This window comes from Delphinus delphis, chromosome 8 (genome assembly GCF_949987515.2).
Source record: "Delphinus delphis chromosome 8, mDelDel1.2, whole genome shotgun sequence".
Lineage (NCBI taxonomy): Eukaryota > Metazoa > Chordata > Mammalia > Artiodactyla > Delphinidae > Delphinus > Delphinus delphis.
In genome coordinates, this window is record NC_082690.1 from 2,659,888 (window position 1) to 2,681,207 (window position 21,320).

General features: G+C 54.2%; 2 pseudogenes; both read left to right on the plus strand.

Moving 5' to 3' along the window:
• Window positions 1-615: 615 nt before the first annotated feature.
• Window positions 616-10,276, plus strand: LOC132429350 (glutathione S-transferase Mu 1 pseudogene; annotated as a pseudogene).
• A 7,080-nt stretch (window positions 10,277-17,356) lies between these two features.
• On the plus strand, window positions 17,357-17,518 carry LOC132429351 (small ribosomal subunit protein uS14-like; annotated as a pseudogene).
• Window positions 17,519-21,320: the final 3,802 nt, after the last annotated feature.

Below are 21,320 nucleotides of genomic sequence, written 5' to 3' on the forward strand. Positions count from 1 at the left end.
GCTTCCCAAGGAAGCAGAGATATGGAGGAAAGTTTGGAGATGCACAGCCTGCAGCTTGGGGCAGAGACCCCGTCTCCAGGCTTCCCCGATGACCCTCCTTTGTACTCAGGCTTGGTGAGGACCCCAGTCTCCACCTCTGCTGTGGTCGGAGCAGGGCATGGGGTGAGAGCCTTGCTCTGGCTTCTGCTTGTTGGCTGTGCCTCCTGGTCTCCTGCTTGGATGGAGCCAGGAGGGAAAGAAGGATGGAAAGAGAAATAAAAGTAGCTGGAGGATGAAGGATGCCCATCTGCCGTGTAGTGATGGGGCCTGAGGAGGAAGGAGGCTATGTAGGCTCCCAGCTAAGAGGCTGAATCGGGGCTCCCTGGCGTCCACAGGCCCGAGGAGCAGCCCGTGCTTGTGGGAGGTCAGAGAATAGAAGAGAAACCTGACAGACTTGGAGCCAGTTAAATCTGGGCTGAAGTCCTGCTGTTCTGGGTCAAATCGCCAACCTCTCTGAGCTCACTCCCTAACACGGGTAGCACTACCAACCTTAAAGGGTTCGAGTGAAGATTCAACAATAAAGTTCCAGCCCAGCTCCTGTGAAGCATCTCCACTCGGAGCACAGAAACCAGCACCATGCCCACGATCCTGGGTTACTGGGACATCCGCGGGCTGGTGCACGCCGCCCGCCCGCTCCCAGAGTACACAGACTCGAACGATGTGGAGAGGACGTACACGATGGGGAATGCTCCCGACTATGACAGGAGCCAGCGGCTGAGTGAGAAATCCAAGCTGGGCCTGGACTTCCCCAATCTGCCCTACGTGACTGACGCGGCTCACGAGCTCACCCAGAGCAACGCCGTCCTTCGCAAGCACGACCTGCGGCGAGACAGAGCAAGAGAAGATTCGCGTGGATGTAGGAGAACCAGGTTTTGGATGTCCGCTTGTACGTGGCCAGGACCTGCTACAGCTCTGACTGTGAGAAACTGAAGCCTGCGTGCTTGAAGGAGACCCCTGGAAAGATGAGGCTCTTCTCAGATTTTCTGGGGAAGAGGCCTTGGGTTGCAGGGAGCAAGCTCACCTATGTGGACTTCCTGGCTATAACATCCCGATGTGCACTGCATACGTGAGCCCGAGCGCCTGCATGAGTTCCCAAACCTGAAAGACTTCATTTCCCATTTTGAGGGCCTGAAGAAGATCTCTGCCTACATGAAGTCCACTCACTTGCCTCCAGGCCCTCTGTTTCTAAAGATTGCTCTATGTGGGGCAACAAGTAGCGTCCTGGAACCAGGAGATGGGAGTGGGGAGCTGGTGCCCTGGAAAACAGCTGGATCTCATGCACCCAGAACCATCTGTCTTTTTCTTCCTCCTTCTGTTCACTCTAGATGCCTTCTCGGCCCCCTTATCTCCCTCCCAACTCCCTTTTCATCTATCCTTTAAAGCTTCCGTCGCCACTTTTCTTCAGCAAAGTTCCTCTCCACCCCACATTGTCCCTCCTGCACTAAAGACAACCAGACGACCCTTCCCTTCCATGGTGGCTTCTGCTATGGGGAGCCCAGCCAGACCCCTGGCCCATAGCGCTCGCTCTGAGCTCCCAGCCCTGCCCTGAAGACCGGAATTGGCCTGGTGTGCCGGCCCTGCTTCCCGGTGTGGTTCCAGCCCAGCCCTGTCTGAATCCCAGTAAAGCTTTCAACATACCTGCAGGAAAAAGAAAAAAGATTCAGCAATAAATGTACTAGAATCCCTGGAGTGTAGTAGGTGCTTCTAACTGCTGGTTCCCTTCCTCTCATGATCCCAGCTGGCCCAGCCCCCTCGCTTTGCCCTCCAAGCTTCTGAGAGCCGAGACCAGGTGACGTCCTCCAGGTGCCCCAGTTGTTCTGACAGAGGAGGGCCCAGTGATTCCTGTCCAGGGTCTTCTTCCTGTGGAGCTTCCTGGAGTCACCGCCAGGCACCAGAGCCCCGGTCACAGACTCTCGGGCACGTGTCTTAAAGACAATGATGCAAAGTGGTCGCACAGCAGATCCCGGGGTTCAGGAGAAATGTAACTGTTGGTCTAAAGCCACAGGTCACCAATGCACAGCGAGGGGGCACTTTGACCGCGAGCGCCCTGAACCCCAGACCGGCTCGGACGGGCCTGCCCTTGTCTGGAGAGGTGAACAGGTCATAGCCCCGCAGCCTTGGTCCCTCTGCCACCTGCTGGCACGTCAGTAAGAGACGGATTTGCAGGCAGACAGACGTCAGTTCAAATCTCAGCTTTATCACCTTCTGGCCACACGACGTAGGCAAGTGGCTTGGTCTCCCTAAGCCCAGCTCTCTGGTCTCAAAAGGAGGACGATGGCTCACTCGGAAGGCGGCCTCCAAGAGCAAGCCGCGAGAGGCACACCATTTAATCACCACCCAGTGGAGATGACTGGACGGTGCTTCAGATGCTGGTGGTGTTCAGTGGCCCGACAGCCAGACCAGTGACTGGTGGCCTTGACAGTGTACTTCACTAACCTCTGACCTCCTCTGTCCCTTTGCCTCGCTTAAATCAGACCCAGTGCCATTAAGTCCCAATCTCCTGATTCCTCCTGTCAGCCTGACCCTCCGCGGTCCCTGCATCTTCTGAGTGGCCCTGCTGGAAAAGACCCATCCCACCTGGCCGCTGGCTCACCTGGGGCACAGCAGGTAGGTCTCCCTCCTAGGGTGACTCCTTGGGCCAGGAGCCAGCGGTCCCTGGCAGGAGGGGGCCGGGGCCCCTGGAAGAGGGATGAGCGTCCTGCTTCTGGGGTCGGGCCTCCGCTTGGGAGCTGGCTCAGGCCCGTCACCGGTCGCTCAGCCTCCCGGGGAGCCTGCCGTGTGGGGTGTGTGACCAGCCCTTTGCCCTCTGTGCCCCTGGCCTGCATCCAGCAGACCCATTCACACCTCAGTTAGCCACTTAGGGAGAAGAAAGAGCAGGGGGAGCTGGAGAAATCTGTCCAGACCCTGATGAATAGTTTCCCAAGCCTGCCAGTTGCCATGGCAGCCAGCTGGGAGCACCGTTTCCAGGGCCCGAGGCGCTCAGACCTGCATAAGGGGCAGCGCTGCTGGGCTGCGGCCCACTCACCTCCCCCACCCAGCCTCCTGGCTCCTTAGCAACTGCCGTCACCAGCGCCATCGCCGCCACCGCTGCAGCTTCTGCACTGGCGGCTGGGCGTGGGAGTGGGGCACTGTCCAGAGATGCTCTCGGGGGAGGCAGGGAGTGCATGTCCAGCAGAGCTGAGGTGCTTATGAGGTTGGGAGGGGAAAGCCTGGGCCAGCCTTGCTGCCACGGCCCCGGGATCCTTCGTGACTACATGGAAAAGCAGCTCGTAATCTTGGGGTCGGATGATCACCCCTGATTTCTAAGAACATGTTTGTGTATCTCTGTGTATGTGGATTTTTCTGAGAAAGAGTTTATAGTTTTTATCCAACTCTCAAAGATTAAGATCCCCAGTAGGTAAGAGCCGCAATTACGGAGGCTTTTGCTTTCAGAGTCAGAATGATCTCAGGGACTGGCTGATCCACAGGCTTGGGAGGTACGCACAGAGGAAGGGGTGAGTGCGGCAGCGTAGGGACAGACGGCGTGCTACCCGGGGACCCCCACAGGGACTGAAACCTACCATCTGCCCCACTGGGGATCTCTGGGAATAGGGGGTGGGGTGACCCTCCTGACCGTCCTGAATGTTCCGTCCTTCCCGCCCTCCTCCGCCTCGCAGCTCTCCCCCGAGGTCGGCCGTGTAAACCACGCGTGTTTGCTGTGCCCAGGCCCTGAGCTCCGCATCTTACACACCCTGTCCACAGGGTCCCATCAACCCTCACGCCGGGGGAGTACGTTCCCTCACCACTGCTGTTTAGAGATGAGAATATTGAAGCAACAAAAAAGTAAGCCATCTGCCAAGTCGATGCAGTTAGGCGTCGGAGGGGCGAGGGGCCGTGGACCAGGGCGCCCCGGCCTGACCCCAGCCTGCGAGCTCGGGGCCCGGTCTCTGGTCTCCCAGCCACACACCGAGGATCCTGACGAGTCCCACCCCAAAGGAGTTAAAAGAGGCAGCACGACATTTGAAAAGTGCTTAGAACAGCCCCTGCCACCAAACAAAGCAGAGGCAGAGCAGGGTCCAGCCACATTCTGTCCGGTTCTGGCGCTTAGGCGCCCCGAGAAGGTGTTCACGGTGCTTCACGTCATCTCGCCAGGGCCGGACCACGACGTGCGGAGTCCCTGCTCCACACTTGGTACCACAACACCGAGGTGGGACAGGTGCGTGGGCTCCTGGAGCTGGGTTTCCCTGTCTCCCAGGAGCAGGGGTCACAGTGTACCCTATTTTCTTGGGGGACGCTGTGTAGAGTCACTGTTGGCTATGCGCCGGTCAAAGCAAGCGACCTCAGGGCGTCCTTGTAGACTGAGCCATGCTACAGAGATGCGCCCATGCCTGTGGCTCAGGGCAGAGAGCCCGGGCTGGTGTCCCTGGGTGGGTGTCCCTGGGCAGGCAGATGGCACGGTGCCTCTGGGTACCATGTGCCTGGATCAGCAGCCAGAGCGAGGAGGCTCGGCGATTCCGAGGGAGCGGGAAGGCAGCAGGGGCCCAGCCGCCCCAGGCTTCGTTGGCAGGTGGTGGGGGGCTGGAGAGGGAGGTGAGGGGAGCTGCGGGGGAGCCCTGGAACGCCCCCAGGCCGGGTGGGCTGTTGGCATCCTCTCAGAGGGTGATGGGGAAATGATGGCTTTATTTGTCACTGCTGGGGAGAAGCACAGGGTACCATCCGATCCGCAAGCCGAGGGATCAGTCATCTGCAGGCTCTGGGGGGAGCAATCTCACGGTCCCTCTTCTTGCCCCAGAGGCGCACGGTGTTGAGAGCAGACGGTGAGGGGGAGGCTGGTGGGTCCTGATTCCTGAGTCACTTGTCTGCCGGGCTTCCTTTTGGGGGTACCAGCAAGTACAGCACGCTCCAGCATCGTGGACAAACAAGCAGCCGGATGGCAGGGAGGCGAGGGTCAGACAAAGGAGGTGACGCCGTGAGTGACTCGCACCCAGTCAGGAGCCGTAATCGGAGGTGATTAATCCACGGAGGAGAAAGCCTGGGAGGCACGGCTGACTCAGGGCTGAAGCTTCCTCGTGGCTGCTCTGTTCCCTGCCTCACCTGCCCCGCTTGCAGGCTGGAGGGGGAGGCTTGTTGGAAAGGTGAGTGATTCAGAGGCACTTTAAAAAGCAGCGTTTCTTAAGCTGATGAGCTTCTGATTCTGAATCAAAGGTGTTGTTTTTTTTCTTTCATTTTCCAATGGTAATGTGAGGAGGTTGGGGTCTTTTCTGAGAATTAGGGGGTGGACACTGCCAGGGCCCTGGACAGGCGAAGCAGTGATAATGCCCACACCAGAAAAGTGAGGGGTCTGGGGACGGCCCTGATGGGAGAGGCTGGCAGGTTGTCCAGTTAATACACTTGGCTATGAACCCAGTTTGGACTCCCTAGCTCTGCTCAGCTGACCCCACCTCTCTGAGGCTGTTTCCTCACCCGTAAGAAGAGAATAGAATTCCTGCTCATAGGGATTGTGGGGACCAGACTGTAGCAGCAGAGGCGGGCAGGGCAGCACTGAGCATCTGCCCTAAACGAAGAAGGTAACTTTTCACCAGTTTCTCGCCTCTGTTCCAAAGACAAGGAAGAAATCCTGACCGAGGGGACCAGGTTTATAGTACACTGTGGTCACATGGAACAGTAAGTTGGGTGACACAATGATGCAAATTGCCCCCCAAACACAATAAATATTTAACGAAAGAGGCCGCTTTCTTATTGGCAGCAGCCTTTGGGAAGGTACCAGAGGTGCACATACCTTGAAAATGCCTGATTGGCTTCTGAGGAGACCTAGATGGTACCCCTTCTGTCTTGGGTTTGGAGTCTTAGAAACTAGAAGTCGGGGAAGTGTGAACCTTCAGTGTAGAATGATCAAGATACCATTTTCATAAATAATCAAGATACTAGACCTTGGAGGTTTCGTCAAATGCTCCATCTCAGGCCAGGGCGACACCAAACATATGCCTTGAGGAAGAGTCTAATTCTTTTCCAACTTTTCTTTTCTTTCCTTTTTTTTTTTTAATGAGCTTTTTATATTTATTTATTTATTTATGGTTGTATCAGGTCTTAGTTGTGGCTCGCAGGCTCCTTAGATGTGGCACGTGAACTCTCAGTTGCCGCATGCATGTGAGATCTAGTTCCCTGACCAGGAATCGAACCCAGGCCCCCTGCCTTGGGAGCGCAGAGTCTTATCCGCTGTGCCACCGGGGAAGTCCCTCCAACTTTTCTTTATCCTAAAGGAGAAGCAAGAACCCTTGACCGGTGAGAAGAACAAGGATGGGACTTCAAGTGGCTGCCAGAATGCAAACACGGGTGGCTGACACGAGGTGCAAAGGTACAAAGTTCGGGATGTCACCACGTTAACCTCTAGGAGGCCTCGGCCAGAGCCTGCAGGGCGATCCCAGACCAGCGGACCACCCGGCAGGCCCAGAGCCCCCGTGAGATCACAGCTGAGGCCACCCACCCAAGGGGGCCAGGGCTCTGCTGGGGCTCCCGCCGAGATGCTGCCTCCATCCTGGTGTCCGTGGGCTCCCTCCTGCCCTGACCACCCTGACGGCCTGACCATTCTGGGCACCGCTGCCATGAGCCGGCCTGTTCAGCCAGTGTGAGGCACTCACACACAGCTTTCCTTCTATTGCCCGGTGTTTATTATGACCTTGGGGAGAGCAAAGGCCATTTTTCCTTGGCAGAGGCCTGGGCTTCGGGCCTGTCTGAATTCTGGATGCAGAATGCTTCCAGAACAGCCCCACAGACCCAAGGGCTCTACAATCAGGGCGACTGAACCATCAGATTGGGAGCCAAGCCACCAAGATCCTGGTTCTTGCACCTGCCGGTGGGAGGGGCCTGGTGCCCGTGAAGCACTGTACTCTGCCCCCAGAAGCCCAGTCCTTCTCCCAAGGTCCAGCTCCTCACACACGCCCCGGCCTCCACTGGCCTCAGAGCAGCAGAAAACGCTCCTGGGAAACTTCCTCCTCGCTTGGCATGTGTGGGCTGTGGCCTCTTGCCGTTGAAGGCCAGGACAACAGCCATCAGTGTATTGATTGAGCTGCTAGTACGGGGAGAGCAGAGTGGAAAGGGGGGGTTACAGAGCTGAGGTGGGTTCTTCTAGGGGCAAGGTGGCTTCTCAGACGGGGGGTCAACCAGCCGCTCCTGCCACTGTGCCAGGGAGAAGGGGAGGGGCCTGGATGGGGGGTTATCACAGTGCCCGCCCCCCATAGGAGCAGAAGGAAGGAGCAGGAAGACAAGCTGGCTTGTCTCTGTCCCCTCCAGCTGTCAGTCCCAGGCTGCCACTCAGGACACGTCCCTCATGCTAGAAGGATTTCTCCTGTCCATCCTCTAGTTGGACATTGGGTCTTGGTCCTCCTGTGAATTTCTGCCACAAGCAAAACTTGGCTGAGTCTGTGACCATGAGGCATTTAAGATGCAGAGTTTGTCCCCCCGGGGTGGGGGGAGGGGACAGGACAGAGGGTTGGGGCCCAGGATGACGCTCCGTGGGGAGCCAGAGGGGCAGGTAGCTTCAGGGTAGCTACGTGGGAGTCCAGGTGAGGGAGCTGACACCTGGCGAGATGAATCGGTTTGTTTAGGAGCTCATGCTCGTTGGCGGGAGAGCACGACTACGCTCAGGTCATCAGACGCCTGGGCCTTCCTGCCACCGCAGAGGCCGTCCCGTCCAGCATGACGTGGTGGCACAGCTCTGGGGGCGGAGTGGCAACCTGTGTAACCTCGACCCCTTTCAGGCATCCCGTGCCCGGCACTGAGTGTCACGGGAGTCCTGAGGTCTGCCTGGCCTGACAGCCTCGGCGGTGGAGCACGGGGAGCACCGGACCCTTTGGGGTTTCAGCCTGGATAAGCCTCCTGACTCTGCAGGAATCAACGCTCTGAGGAAGTCCCACAGTCTCTGCTGCAGCCTCTGTGCCTCCCATTTCCTTGATCTCTCCTGCTTCCAGGGCGGCTCGTGGCTTTCCTGGCAATGCCATCACTTCCTTACACTTGGACTTGTCATCATCACACTCCCACAGCTGAGCCCGAGTGTGCCCCCCACCGCCTCCTCTCCACGCGCTGCTCCGGGTGCAGCTGCTCTGTCCCCACCAGACGTGCTCTCCAAGCCTCGCTCCTGCCCGGGGAGGGGCGCCCACCTCTCTGCAGACCAGACTCCTGCTGGCCACGTGAGCTCTTCTGCACACACTCAGCAAATGTCTTGTGCACCCTTGCTATGTGCTGGGTACAATGCTACAACTGGGTCTCTGCCCTCGAGCAGTGCTCAGGTGAGTGAGGAAGCCGCCAGGTAAATCAATGGCTTCACTGCAGCCTGATGACCCATGTTTGGCCATAATGGACACAGGCAAAAGGAGTTTAAAAGCAAAAAAGAGGGACAGTCAAGTCAACCTGGGGAGCAGGAAGCTCCCAGAGAAGGTGGTGCTTGGCTGGACCACTGGGGGTCAACTAGGGGAAGGGTGTGAGGGAAGGGAAAATGCAAAAGGGGCAGCGCCAGGCGGGTGTCCAGCTGCCTGGAACTCACTGGAAATCTCTCCTCTCCTCACCGGGGGGAGGGTGTCATGGTGGAAATTTCCCCCAGCAGGAAAGTCAGATACAGGTGTGGACCCGGGGCAAGTCACTGACCCTGACCTCATGGAAAATGAGAAAATTGGACACGATGGTCTCTCAAGTCCCTTCCAGCCCCAGAACTGTCCTCTCCCCCTAGACCGCTCTAGAAACCCACAGCTGATCAAGATGCCAGTGGGAGCCCTTCTGTCACGATGTTTCACTCCAGCGCCTTCATTTCTATTATTACACCAGTGATTTATTCCAAAAACATAAACCAAGCAGCAAGAGTAACTGGCTCCCTAGGGAGAGGTCTGTCCCCTGCAAGCCGCCGCCCCAGCTCGGTGTGCCCGCTGTGCTTGGGCTCGGTCCCAGGTCCCACTCTTGGGCGGCGGGGGGTGGGGGATGACAGCAGGGCTGGCCAGGGAGGCTTCATCTCAGAGTCTGCCCGGATACTGGGCCTTACCAAACAGTACTGTCAGCAAGGCGCTGCTCTAGTGGATTTGAAACCTGGGTGAACGTCATTCTGCACTCCGAGCTGTAGTTTCCTCACCCCTGAAATGCAGGGGGAAATTCTTGACAGTTTACGAACCCAGGGAAATGCAAAGACTTGGGTCCTGGCTGGGTGACGGATTAGATGCAAATGGTGCCACGTCTCCTGCTGGCTGGCTCTCCGCATCTGAGAAAGATGAACACAGCTCCAAGCAGCGCCCCTTCTCCAGGGGCCAGCACGGGCACCTCCTGTTAGCTCTGCTCCCAAACCGCAGGGCTGGCGAGAGAGACGCTGTCATGGAAGGCAGGGCCTGGGACCACCCGCTGTGTCCTTGAGACGGAAAAACCTGGAGTTCAAAACATCCTCCCAATAATCCATTGTGCTTGGCTTCTCCTGGCTGAGATGGAAATTGGTGAAGGTCATGTAGGGGGGCTGGGCTGGGCAGACGTGTCACTGGGGCCTTCTGGGTAATTGCTTCCTCCTCGGAACCCAGGGGGACGCTCTGCTTTCACAATGTTGTCGTGTGTCACTCAGCATATGCTAGCATGTATTTCATTGACCTAAAAAAAATATAGCCCGTCTGCATTTCAAGCCTTTCAAGGGAAAGAGCAGAGTGATACACAGTATGTGTTCAATAAATGACTGGTTTTCTAATTGCTGATGATTATAACCCCAGTTTCAGGGTTTATGAGTTTATTAAAGAATTGGAATTGTGAACTGTCAAAACATAGGGGTCTTAAAGTCCCAGGCCAACTTCCTTACAGACTGCACAGCATAAGCTGTAATCCTTCTCTTTAAAATCCTCTAACAGGTGTGTGTGACTGGAAGGCCGACACCTCTCGTCATCTGACTCCCACTTTGCATCTTGCCCACGGTCCATCAGCAGCGACAGAGTCGGGCTGGAACACTGACTCCAGGCTCGTTCTTTTTTCTACCACATCCTGAGTCTTTTTGGTGTGTGGACCAAGGCAGTGGTTTCTGGATGGTTCTGTGAACTCAGCTATGGGTCAGCAGGCTGAGGCTACAGAGGAGAAGGCGGCCTCTCCAAGTTCCGAAGTGCAGTGCTGGGCCCTCTGGGCTCTGGAGCAGGATGGCCACACCAAACCCCCCATACCCTCCGCCTCCCACCCCCCCCGCCCCCGCTGCCATGTCTCCTTCCACCAGGGGAGGAATATGGTCACGGCCATGTCCTGCGGGCAGTAAAGGCCCACTGGACACCGCCTGGGGGGGCGTGTTAGACGTGTAGGAGTGGAGAGTAGTGGATTAAGGCTGCTTTCTCTTCTCTCGCCAAAGGGAAGTCCCTGCACAGCTATGAAATGGCAGCGAGCTTTGAAGAAGGCTTGCTAACCACCCAGAGCCAGTCCTGGATTTTGACGTTCTGTCACTTAGCACAGTTCCTTCCCCACCAACAGTCTGCTATGACACCACGGAGCTAAATAGCAGAGCTGCCGAAATTACAGTCAAAGGAGAGGGGAATTAAGACACCAGCAAGGGAGGAAAGATTTTTTTTTAAGCAAGGAAGGGAATAAGGCAGCAACCAATAAAACAGACAGAAGCAAGATGTCTGTTCCAGGTGGCGAGAGGCGGGGATGTCTTTTCTGTGGCAACTTAGTCTAAGATGACGAAGATGCTCAGAGAGCGTGTGGTGACAGCAGCCTCCTTCAGCAGGGAGCATCTCAGCGAGAGGTACTTATCCCATCACATGACCTCGGGGGCCAACCAGATGGCTTACGAGCTTAGCAGTTCTTCCTTAGCTTCAGCAAGAGAAGACTTGACCAGAGGAAGGAGAAGGGGACACAGGGAGGGCACATTTGCCTGCTGGACGCCTATGATTTCACAGAGGGAAAGAGCGGGAGTTCTCGTAAGTAAGGGCAGACGCCTGTGTAGAAGCCAACCACTGTGCTCTCTGACCAGGCTGTCTGCTCAGCCAGGACCGATGGATCTGCTCCAAGAACACAGAGGTGGGTTTTCCAGATGATGAGGGCAACGCAGAACAGGCACTTGGCACAAAGGCTTGACTAGAGGACAGTCGTCTTAAGACCCTGCCACGCTTCTAGCCCGAGTGATTGCTGGTGAGAGCGAGAGCGGTGGGTCCGCCCTCTCTGTCACCTGCCCCGTGTCTAAATGCACGGTGAGGATCCGGGCAGGAGTATCATGATAGAGTCACCTGCGATTTGTCCAGGAGTGCAGGAATAAATACTGCATGTTCTCCTCTGACATAATCTTTTCTCTTCCTTGGTCCCCTCCCCTCCCCTCCAAGTCCCCAAAGGGGGCGGGTTTCTCAAAAGAAGGTCTTGGCTCTCCTCCCCTAGTTTCTTGCCTCAGTCTCCCCAGCCCCCATCGTCCTCACTAACCCCCGCCAAGTGAAAAGGTCTTCATTTAATTAGAAGACTACTGGCCCCGCAGCCCCTGTTAGTGCGGATTTTCTGAGAGCTGGATTCTGCCTGGCCACGATTCCTTCTTCTTTGTGGCATCAGAGGCGTCCAAGATTCCACTGCGAATGACTGAGAAACGGACTTGCCAGTTACCAGTGGTGGAAACTTATAAACCCCAGGACTCACCATTTAGAATCAACTTCTTCTCAAGTTGGGTGAGATCTCCAGAACGATGCAGTGTTAGAGGCTGAAGAGGTCTTCACGATTTTCACCTTTTCGAGAAGGGGAACCTGAAATCCAGAGGTGACCAAGGGCTTCCTCAACGTTCTCCCCCTACCCCAACTCACCTGTAGTTCACCCTGCCCTCACCTTTAGATGTAATTGCTTTAAAGTCATCTCTCCTCTTCCTGAACTTCTTATAAGGGCAAGTGTTTTTAAGCTTCGTATGCAGAAGATGATCCAGACGCCTCTAAACCTCTAAGACGGGAGGGGCCATCCTAAGAGCAGGAAAGTCTTTCCATCTGACTTTCATTGGTTTTGCTGCCATCTTTCCTAAAGAGAGAAAGGGGGTCCCACCTTATACATACCCTTATGTGTTTTTCACTGGGTGTCACATAGGCAAATCTGCCCTCCCCGGGGCCTTGCTTCCCTTGTTGAAGTTGACATAGGAGAGCTTCCTTGCTCATAAGCCATCTGCTTAGCCCCTGAAAGTCAGATGAAGGTTGTCAGTCCATTGGAGAACTGTCTCTTTGCCTAATGACAGAAAAGTAATATCTTTAAAAGCTTTCTCTTTTATTTCATGCCAGAGTTCAGGTTGATTTATGGGGTGGATCCAGCCTGGGCTTCTGGCACCCAAGCCCGTCAGAGAGGAAAACTGGCAGGAGAACAAGACAGAGACCTTCGTAGGTGGGACTGTGGAATAAAGATGCAGTGGGCGGGTCTTGGGAGAGCTCCTCAGTTTTGTACTATGTAGTTCTCGAGACGTACCCGTGAGCATCTTGAAGCATCTGAGGAACTGCTAAGAAGCCAAGCTAAAAATACCAGGGAACAGCGCAGTCAAGGAGGAATGCAGAGCTGGGCGTGAGCTCCCCCTGGAAGGCGTGAGACTCGGGCATGGGGGCCAGCCTGCCGTGCACACCTCGGGCTGAACCCCGAGGCAGTCTGACACAGGTGGGAGGAGTGGATGTTTCTGGCTTTAGACCCTTTTATTTTTGAATCCTCCAGTCCTGTTGTGCACAAGTGTCTCATGAGCACCGACCATGTGCCTGGAACTAACAGGGGAGGACACACCACTCCTTGGGAACGTGAACTGTGAAACCTGCTGCTCCCCTCGCCCTTGGTGACAAGTGTAGCTTGGCTTTGGTGGCTTCTGACTCTCTGTCCACCCCAGTTTCAGGATCGTACTCCTTCTAACACTTAATCACGTGTCCCTGACAAATATCTTCTCTTGTCTGCTTTTACGAACCCTCCGTTCCTGATTATTGGGAACATTTTACCATTGTCACATCCTCCCACCCCTAACCTCCAGGGGTCCATCAGCAGCTTAATGGTCTCCGGGCAGCAGGACCCACTCCCCTCAACCCTTCTGCTCGATACATTGTCAAATCTCAAAGGCCTCCCCTCAAGGTTCTCTTAACTTGAGGAGCAGGGGGTGTGGGGTGGGGGAGGAATGCTGAGTAGGGGGACAGTCTTGCTTTCTTCCTGAGGGCCCTGTTCTCCATGTTGGTGAAAACCACTCAGAATCATGTACTCTTTCATGTTTTAAAATAACAATTGTGGGCTTCCCTGGTGGCGCTGTGGTTGAGCGTCCGCCTGCCGATGCAGGTGACACGGGTTCATGCCCCGGTCCAGGAAGATCCCACATGCCACGGAGCGGCTGGGCCCATGAGCCATGGCTGCTAGGCCTGCGCATCCGGAGCCTGTGCTCCGCAACGGGAGAGGCCACAACAGTGAGAGGCCCGCGTACCGCAAAAAAAAAAAAATAAATAAATAAAATAAAATAACAATTGTTATTCGAGACAAAGACTTGTCTCTGAGGAATCAGAAGTCTAAAGACAGACATCCTGATATGGGCAGCCATCCACAGGACAAAAAGAGCAAACTTTAAAAAAGTAACACTAGACAGTAAGCATTTATATCATGCATACATTAAGGTAAGCGGGTTTGCACTCTGATATCATTTGGTTAATCTGTTCCTGGCTGCTCCCTCAGGAAACGCTCCCTCCCTTGTATCCTAAATTATTTTCAAAGACTTAGAGGACAGAGGCGCAGATACGGGTAACCTTCTGGCTAAAGCATCTTGCTGCTGTCTTGTCATCTGTGAGAGGTGGACTGAGTAAGAGGTCACGGGGTGACTCGAGAGAGCTGAGTGCTAGTGATGAACTTTGGGGCAGGTTTTCAAAAAGGTAAAATACCTGTTTTCATTTGTTCAGCCTTGACCCCTTTGTTAAACTTCCCTTTTGAGTGCCGCATGGATATAGCCCGTGCACACAGTGTGTGTGGTCTTACTTACAAGTCAACAAGTTTACCTCGGGGGTAGGTAGGTTCTGCTTTACCTAGAAACTCTGAAGGCTTCGCATTTTGTGAATGGAGAAATGGTAAGTTCCTTACGGGCTGGAACCTGGAGACGCTGAAGCAGCTCTGCTTTTCCCGGAGCCAAGACCCCCGTGTGGCCTGTGGGCTGCTCAACACACGGTGGATGCCTGGGAGGCAGTGAGCAGATGAGGAAGGACGTGCCAGTCCCTCCAAGCATCCCCGCTCCTTCCCCAAAGTGTCGTTCTTCGGGAAATTCCTGTAAGTACCAGTGCACCTCGTGTAGGAGTTGGATTGAGAGCAGAGCCCTGCCAAGTCCCCACATGAGGGCCTGACCACAGCAGCCTCTTCGAGGAAGTGGAGCTGGGGCTGTGCCGTGGGGCGTTGCTGGAGGGGAAGGACCCAGAGGCTGAGCCCCTCCCGGGGAGTCTGCCATGACTGTGTGGGTGGGGTGCAGGGCTTTCCCAGGCAACTGAGATGGGGATGGTGAACGGCCTTGAGCTGAACCGAGGGCCCGGGAAGATGCTGTTTTCTCTGCCCTCGGGATCTGGGCATCTGCGTCTCAGCTCTTCTTCTGGCAGTCCCGTCTGCATAATGTGATCTTGGCCAGATGTGCTGCAGCCTGGCAGGGATCCCGACACCTACCTCACCTACCTCGAGCCCTGAAGAGCGTGGGAGCTGATGGAGAAGCTCTCCTCCCCCAGGGGGTCTGAGGTCGGTCTCTGCCGGCTTCTCCTGTCAGATGGCGTCATTTTGTGGGCGACAAGGTCCTGGCTGCCCTTCCATCTCTCCGTCGGCCTGTCCTGCCCCTGGTCCTCCCTCGAGGGACAAAGCATCTGAGCAGATGGGCCCTGATTTTATTACTCACCAGGGTAAATGGGATCATCACAACCCATGGTCTCTGAGCTCAGACTCACTGCCCCCATGGAGCTGGGGGCCGGGGTCACAGCCACCCTGTGCGGTGGCCCAGACAGAGAGTGAAGCACTGCTGGAGTTTCCCCGCACCTTCCTCGCCTTCCTTCCATTTGCGAGGCCAGCTTCGTCGCCGTCAGCCTCTCAAAGGTGCAGCCGAGGGCTTCTCTGGTGGCGCAGCGGTTGAGAGTCCGCCTGCCGATGCAGGGGACACGGGTTCGTGCCCTGGTCTGGGAAGATCCCACATGCCGCAGAGCGGTTGGGCCCGTGAGCCATGGCCGCTGGGCCTGCGCGTCCCGACCCTGTGCTCCGCAATGGGAGGGGCCGCGGTGGTGAGAGGCCCGCGTACCGCAAAAAAAAAAAACAAAAGGTGCAGCCGAGCCGCTGCCATCTCTGCTTGTGGGCTTGGGTGCAGCCTCCAGGGGCACCACTTTGGGCAGAGGCCACAGGGCCACTCAGTGCCTGCAGGCCGCCTCGCTAGTCCTGTTCCCAGCCTTTCGGACCTGGCCTGCCAGTCTGGAAGCACTCCCGAGGGATGCGCCCCAGGCAAGGACACAGAGCCGCAGGAAACACACTTACCCGCTTCGTGAGGAGCCTCACAGGGTAAAGCTTTTAAATGTAACTCATGGTGATTTCTGTTACAACACCGACCACATAAATCACTAAAGGGAGAAAAATCCCAGCCAGACCCAGGTTCAGTGTCCAAGCTGCTGGGCCTCATGGAGGCTGATGTCCTGGTGAAAATTCCTAGGTCGAGGTCTTTATAAATGCTTCTTTCTTGGCATTGTCCTAGGACCACATGAGGAAAGAAAACGTGTGAGGCTTGGACTGTGGAACGAGGGAAGACCGGAGCCCCAGCCGGGGGTGGGCTTCGAGCACCAGTTGGATGGTTTCCTTTGATGGAAAGAGCACGGCAGCTGAGCGTCCAGGAGGATGGCGTGTCCCTCCCCAGGCCTGCCCGCCTCCCCTTTGTGTCCCAGAGCTTTGACTGCATTGCTTACGTGCTCCCCCCCCACCAGCGCCCCTTCTCTCTGCTCGCCACCCCTCCCGCAAGGCAGCATCATCCCTCCCACTGCCTCTGACCCCTCCCCCCCCTCTGTCTTGCCTTCACTCCCTGCAGCGGGGTTAGGCTCCTGGTGGCCAGACCACCACCCACCTTCCTAACGGGGCGAACGCTGGTGGCTTCTGCATGCTCTCTGATCTCTATCCCTATCCCATCCAACAAAGTGGATGGCTTTGTTCCTTCCTCTCCTTGCCTTTGGTTAGAATTACTGTCCCCTGTCCCCCTCCATGGCCTAAAGTCCATTCTCTTTCTCCAATCATCCATGTGATGGCCAGTCTCCAGCATGGCCCCCGATGACACTCACCTGCTGGGACCCACACCCCTCGAGGTCCCCGTCCACACCTGGGTGCCCAGTCGGAAGCTGTAGAGGCACAGAAGGGGGAAGCCGTGGGAAGCCGGCTGCCTCGTCAGGAGGTAGCCCAGCAGCCCTGTGGAGGGGTCTACCAGGGACAAGCTCCTGCCAAAAACCAGGGGAACTTCCCGGCGTGTGACTGAGCCGCCGGGAGGTGGGTCCTCCAGCCCCAGTCAAGCCTGTAGGTGACGCAGCCCCGGCTGATACCTGCCTGCAGCCTCAGGAGACGCCCTGAGCCGGGACCATCCGTCAGAGCTGCTGTCGGCTTCCTCCTGGGTTCCACAAACTGTGCAGAACGATAAATGTGTATTGTTTTCAGCAACTGTTTCTTTCTCGGAGTGGTTTGTAAAACAGCAGTAGATTATTGATACGGTGTGCTTCTCTGTGACGAGGTTTCTTTCACCATGCCCTTCCCAATGATGTCTTACTGGAGCCGAGCCTATTGATAAATCAGCCTTCCTTTATCCAATCAAACTGAAGAATGTTCCTCTCATTTATTTTGTGGGCTTAGCATAGTGCCTGGTAAATAGCTTGTCTCAGTATTAAAAAACATGGAGCAAATGCCAGAGGAATCAGGCGAATTAATTAAATCAATAAATTTCAGTATCTGTCAAATAAGTGTTACTGATAAAGTTAAAACACAGTGAGGGGCTTCCCTGGTGGCACAGTGGTTAAGAATCTTTCTGCCAATGCAGGGCACAGGGGTTCAAGCCCTGGTCCGGGAAGATCCCACATGCCGTGGAGCAACTAAGCCCATGCGTCACAACTACTGAGCCTGTGCTCTAGAGCCCATGAGCCACAACTACTGAGCCCGTGTGCCACAACTACTGAAGCCCACGCGCCTAGAGCCCGTGATCTGCAACAAGAGAAGACACCGCAGTGAGAGGCCCGCGCACCACAATGAAGAGTAGCCCCCACTGGCTGCAACTAGAGAAAGCCCGTGGGCAGCAATGAGGACCCAACGCAGCCCTAAATAAATAAATTTATTTTTTACAAAAACCCCAAAAAACCGCAATGAGCTTTTACCTCGTTGCAGCTGAGAAAGCAACATGGGTCACCAGTAGCTCTACTGGAGACATCTGGGAAAATTTGGCCAGGGTTCTCGCTCAGACCGGCACGGTGTGATCCGGGAATATGGCCTCAATATACGCCGCCCGTGTTTCTGCCCGTACGCGAAGGCCATCGGCTTCATTAGGTTGGACAAAGTGTGAACTTCTTGAATGGGTCATCAAGCGTATCTACCTTCCTCAGAAACAATACTAACTCTTTGTATATAAAATAAAATTTTTAAACTTCAGAAAAACCCACAGTGAAACTCATTTCTGGATATCTTCATGTGATTTATGGGGGAGGGGAAGTCAGGTGGTAAAGTTAACCTCTTATTGCTAGATTGATAATAAAAACGACTGCTATTCGCTAAATACACACCACCTGATGATGTTGCGGCACTGGACGTGCATTTGGCATCAGAGGATGGCAAATTATATATAAAAAGTGCCGAGGGTGCTCCTTCAGTTAAGTGACTAGTCCCATGGATGACTGGATCTGAGCCTAGACCTTCACAGTTACCTCGGGCGTCTAGAACATGGCACCCATGGGGTCACCGTTGCAGGTTCCCAGCCACAAACTCTCACTTCTCTCATCTAGCTGAATTCTGTGGCTTCCTTGACAAAGGAGAAGAAATTCTAAGAAAGAGGGAATGAAACTGTTAATGACCTGAGTCCTTGGACTCATTAATCAATAGAAATTGATCAGAGGCCAGAGGGGAAATTCAGGCAAGGCTTTATTGGGGCCCCTGCAGCACAGGGAGTGTAAGCAAGTAACAGGTGCCCTTGCTGCTCCCCAAGGAGGGCGGGCTGGTCCCTTAAATGGGGTGAGGGTAGGGATGGATGCAAGGGTTGGGCCAGAGGTGGGGCTTAGGTGGTCTGCCCGCCCCCTTGGTGGTGCTGTGTGCAGGGACTGTGCACAGGACCCTGCTCTTGCCTGCGGCACCTCAGAAGTGGCTGTTGGTTTGTGGCCTTTTTGTATCTTGTTGTTGATAATTTGCACCCCCTGCGGCTGGAGTGCAGTTATTTTTAGTCCCTTATAGTTTCTTTGTATCTGTTGCTCAAGGAGATGTTTGTCCAGGTGCAGGTCCTGCAGCAAAGGGCCCAGGGCCCAGCCTGTCTCAAAACCAGAATTTACTCTATGGCAAATGCATTACTTACAAAGTTACATTTCAACTTTATGGCGACCTTGTGAGATGGGAGCTGTTATCCCTGTTTACAGATGAGAGCCAGGGTCCATTCTCTTAAGCAACATGCCAACTTCACATAATAGAGGAAATCATGAGACCATCATTCAGACCAGAATCTGCCTGGTTCCAGTCTTCCTGTTACCAGACACAAGTTCATGTGCCTGATACAGAGTGAGGCCAAACAATACCGAAACATCGGAGTCTGGAGCAGAAAAAGGGTTATTGCAGAGCTGAGCAAGGAGACGGGTGGCTTATGCCCCCCAAACCCCCCGAACTCCCAAAGGCTTTCAGCAGAGCATTTCTAAAGGCCAGGTGAGGGGGGCGGGTCGCAGGGCATGCGAGCAGCTCGTGCGCAGTTCTCTGGTTGGTTGATGGTGAGGTCACAGGGTCAACATTATCAATCCTGAGGCTCCAGGAGGCCTGGGTCATCAGGTAGTTAACATCTTCCATTTGGTGGTGGTTTTAGCATCTGTAAAGCAACTCAGGAAGTGTGCATCAGGTACTATGATCTGGCTACTTCAGAGGGGAGCCCAGTGGAGGATACGGGCGAGGATATGGGCCCATACGGTCCTGCTCGGTTACATTCCCACTACCATTGTTGACAGAACCCAAGATCGGGAAAGCGGCTTTGGAATCTTCTAGACGAGCTCCTCTAACACACCTGAGGAGATGGAGACTAAAAAGTCACGAGACGATGGAATTAGCTCAGCTGTTAGTGGTGTGACCAGGTTGGTTTGGGATTTCCGGTTTTTCTTTTCACACCACCGTTTGAGGGTACGACCCACCGTGTGCATCTCCACAGCTCCTAGAAGGGCACTCAGAGCTTATGAGGACTTGGATGCGTGACAGAGTTTTAATCCACATCCTTGAAGACATCCTGCAATTTAAAATAAACATAAATATCACACTGTTGGAAATGGAGGAAGACAGTGTTCTCACTTGCCGGCTGCCCTTTGAGCCAACGGGGCTGGGGGCCGGCAGAGAAGGAGGTGCACCCGGCTCCACGTGTGCCGTGCCGGCCAACCTGGAGGGGCTGAGGACCCACTGAGTGGCTTCGCAGACACAGGAGACCCCCTGGGCGGATCGCAGCCAATTCCGAGGTCTTCTCTGATAATAGCACCAGTTTAATTATAATCCAGAGTTTGCTTACATCTCGAGTATGTTTCATTTCAAATGTGACTTTCCAGCTCCTTCTCTCTCCTTTTTTTCGCTTCGTGCCATAAAATATTTGCATATTTGAATGTCAAGATTTTCCAAGTGCTGGAAGCAACAGGCTCTGGTATGTTCTCAAGTTATTTTGTACAGCAGCATCTGTCTTGTTTCAGCAGCCACCAGAGCTGAGAAGTGACCCAAGAGCAGCCTGCCAGGAAGACAGAGTGTGGGATCCAAGGGGGCTCCTCCTAAAACAGAGCCCACCAGGGCGGGGCCCCTGTCATCCCAGGCAGCTTCAGAACACATGTTTCCCCAGCTTATTTTTATTTATGTATTTATTTTGAAAGAAAGGCAGATAACCAAAGGAAACAAATACTGAATGACAGCTACAGCATGTATCTTTGGAACCTGCTAGACTAATTACTGAGGCTCCAAAATCACTTTAAAAGCAACACATTTTGTTTTGCAATATACATTTTTGTTGCCAATTTTTTTTTTTTCAATCAGAATCCACCTCAAACTGGATTGTTGATTGCCAGAGAAGTGGCATCAGGAGGGAATACTCTCTTTGGGGCAGCGCATTTCAAGGAACTGCCTGACTTTTTTCTGTATATAGAATGATGTCAGGAAAACTTTTCTACAATATTTTCTCAGAGCTGTATACGGCTTCCTTCTGAAGTGATGCCTTCTGTTCAAGCAATTATAATAGTAGCTGCTTACATGTACCGGGAGAAACCTAGTCTAATCCTCACAGCTCCCCTGGGTGGTAGGCATCCTTATTACCTGCATTTATAGGTGCGTAAACTGAGGCTCAGGGAAGACGCTTTTCCGAAGGGCCCTTGATGGAAAATGGTGGAGACTGGATTTGGTTGGAGACTATTTGCATTTACTGTGTGCATTGTATTATTGTTATTTGTAAAGAGACCAGGACAGCAAGATCTACTCATTTAACATCCTGATGTTTGAATGCTCAGACCCTGAATTTTCTAGGGATCGTTCTGATAATTTCCAGAAAATATGATTTTCTGTTAATATTTGATCAAGGAAACAGGACTCTGCTTAAACGCAGAAATGTGACTGCTTTGAAACCACACTTGCCAGAAACATTTGTTCATTTAACAAAAAAGTATTAAGTACCTACCGTGTGTCAGGGACTGTGGTCCCCACGGGGGAAATAGTTGTGAGCAAGTAGAGCTCTTCTGGAAATTTAGAATATGACCCTGAGCACAAGGAGAAGGTCCGGATTGTCTGGTTGGGGCCATTCCGTCCATCTCATCACAGAGTCTTTTACCCTGATCGGAGATGCTCTCAGAATCCGATAGGTGACCTAGTTAATCTAAGCATACCTTGCTGTTTCATTCACTCATTCAATTATTTATGTAATTCATATTTATTTAATACCTAGTGTGTACCATGGACCTCAGTCAGGTACAGTTCCTGTTCTCATTGAGCCAAGAGGGTGATGGCAAATATGAACCAATAAACACGTAAAAAATACAATCGTGACTTAGCAAGTACTAGGGGCCGGGGGCCTCTCTGAGGAATATTTGAGCTTGGGGGCTGCTCTGTACGGCTCTGGGGACTGTTGTGGGAGGGATGGCAGCCAAGCCCAGCCTGTTCTCCAG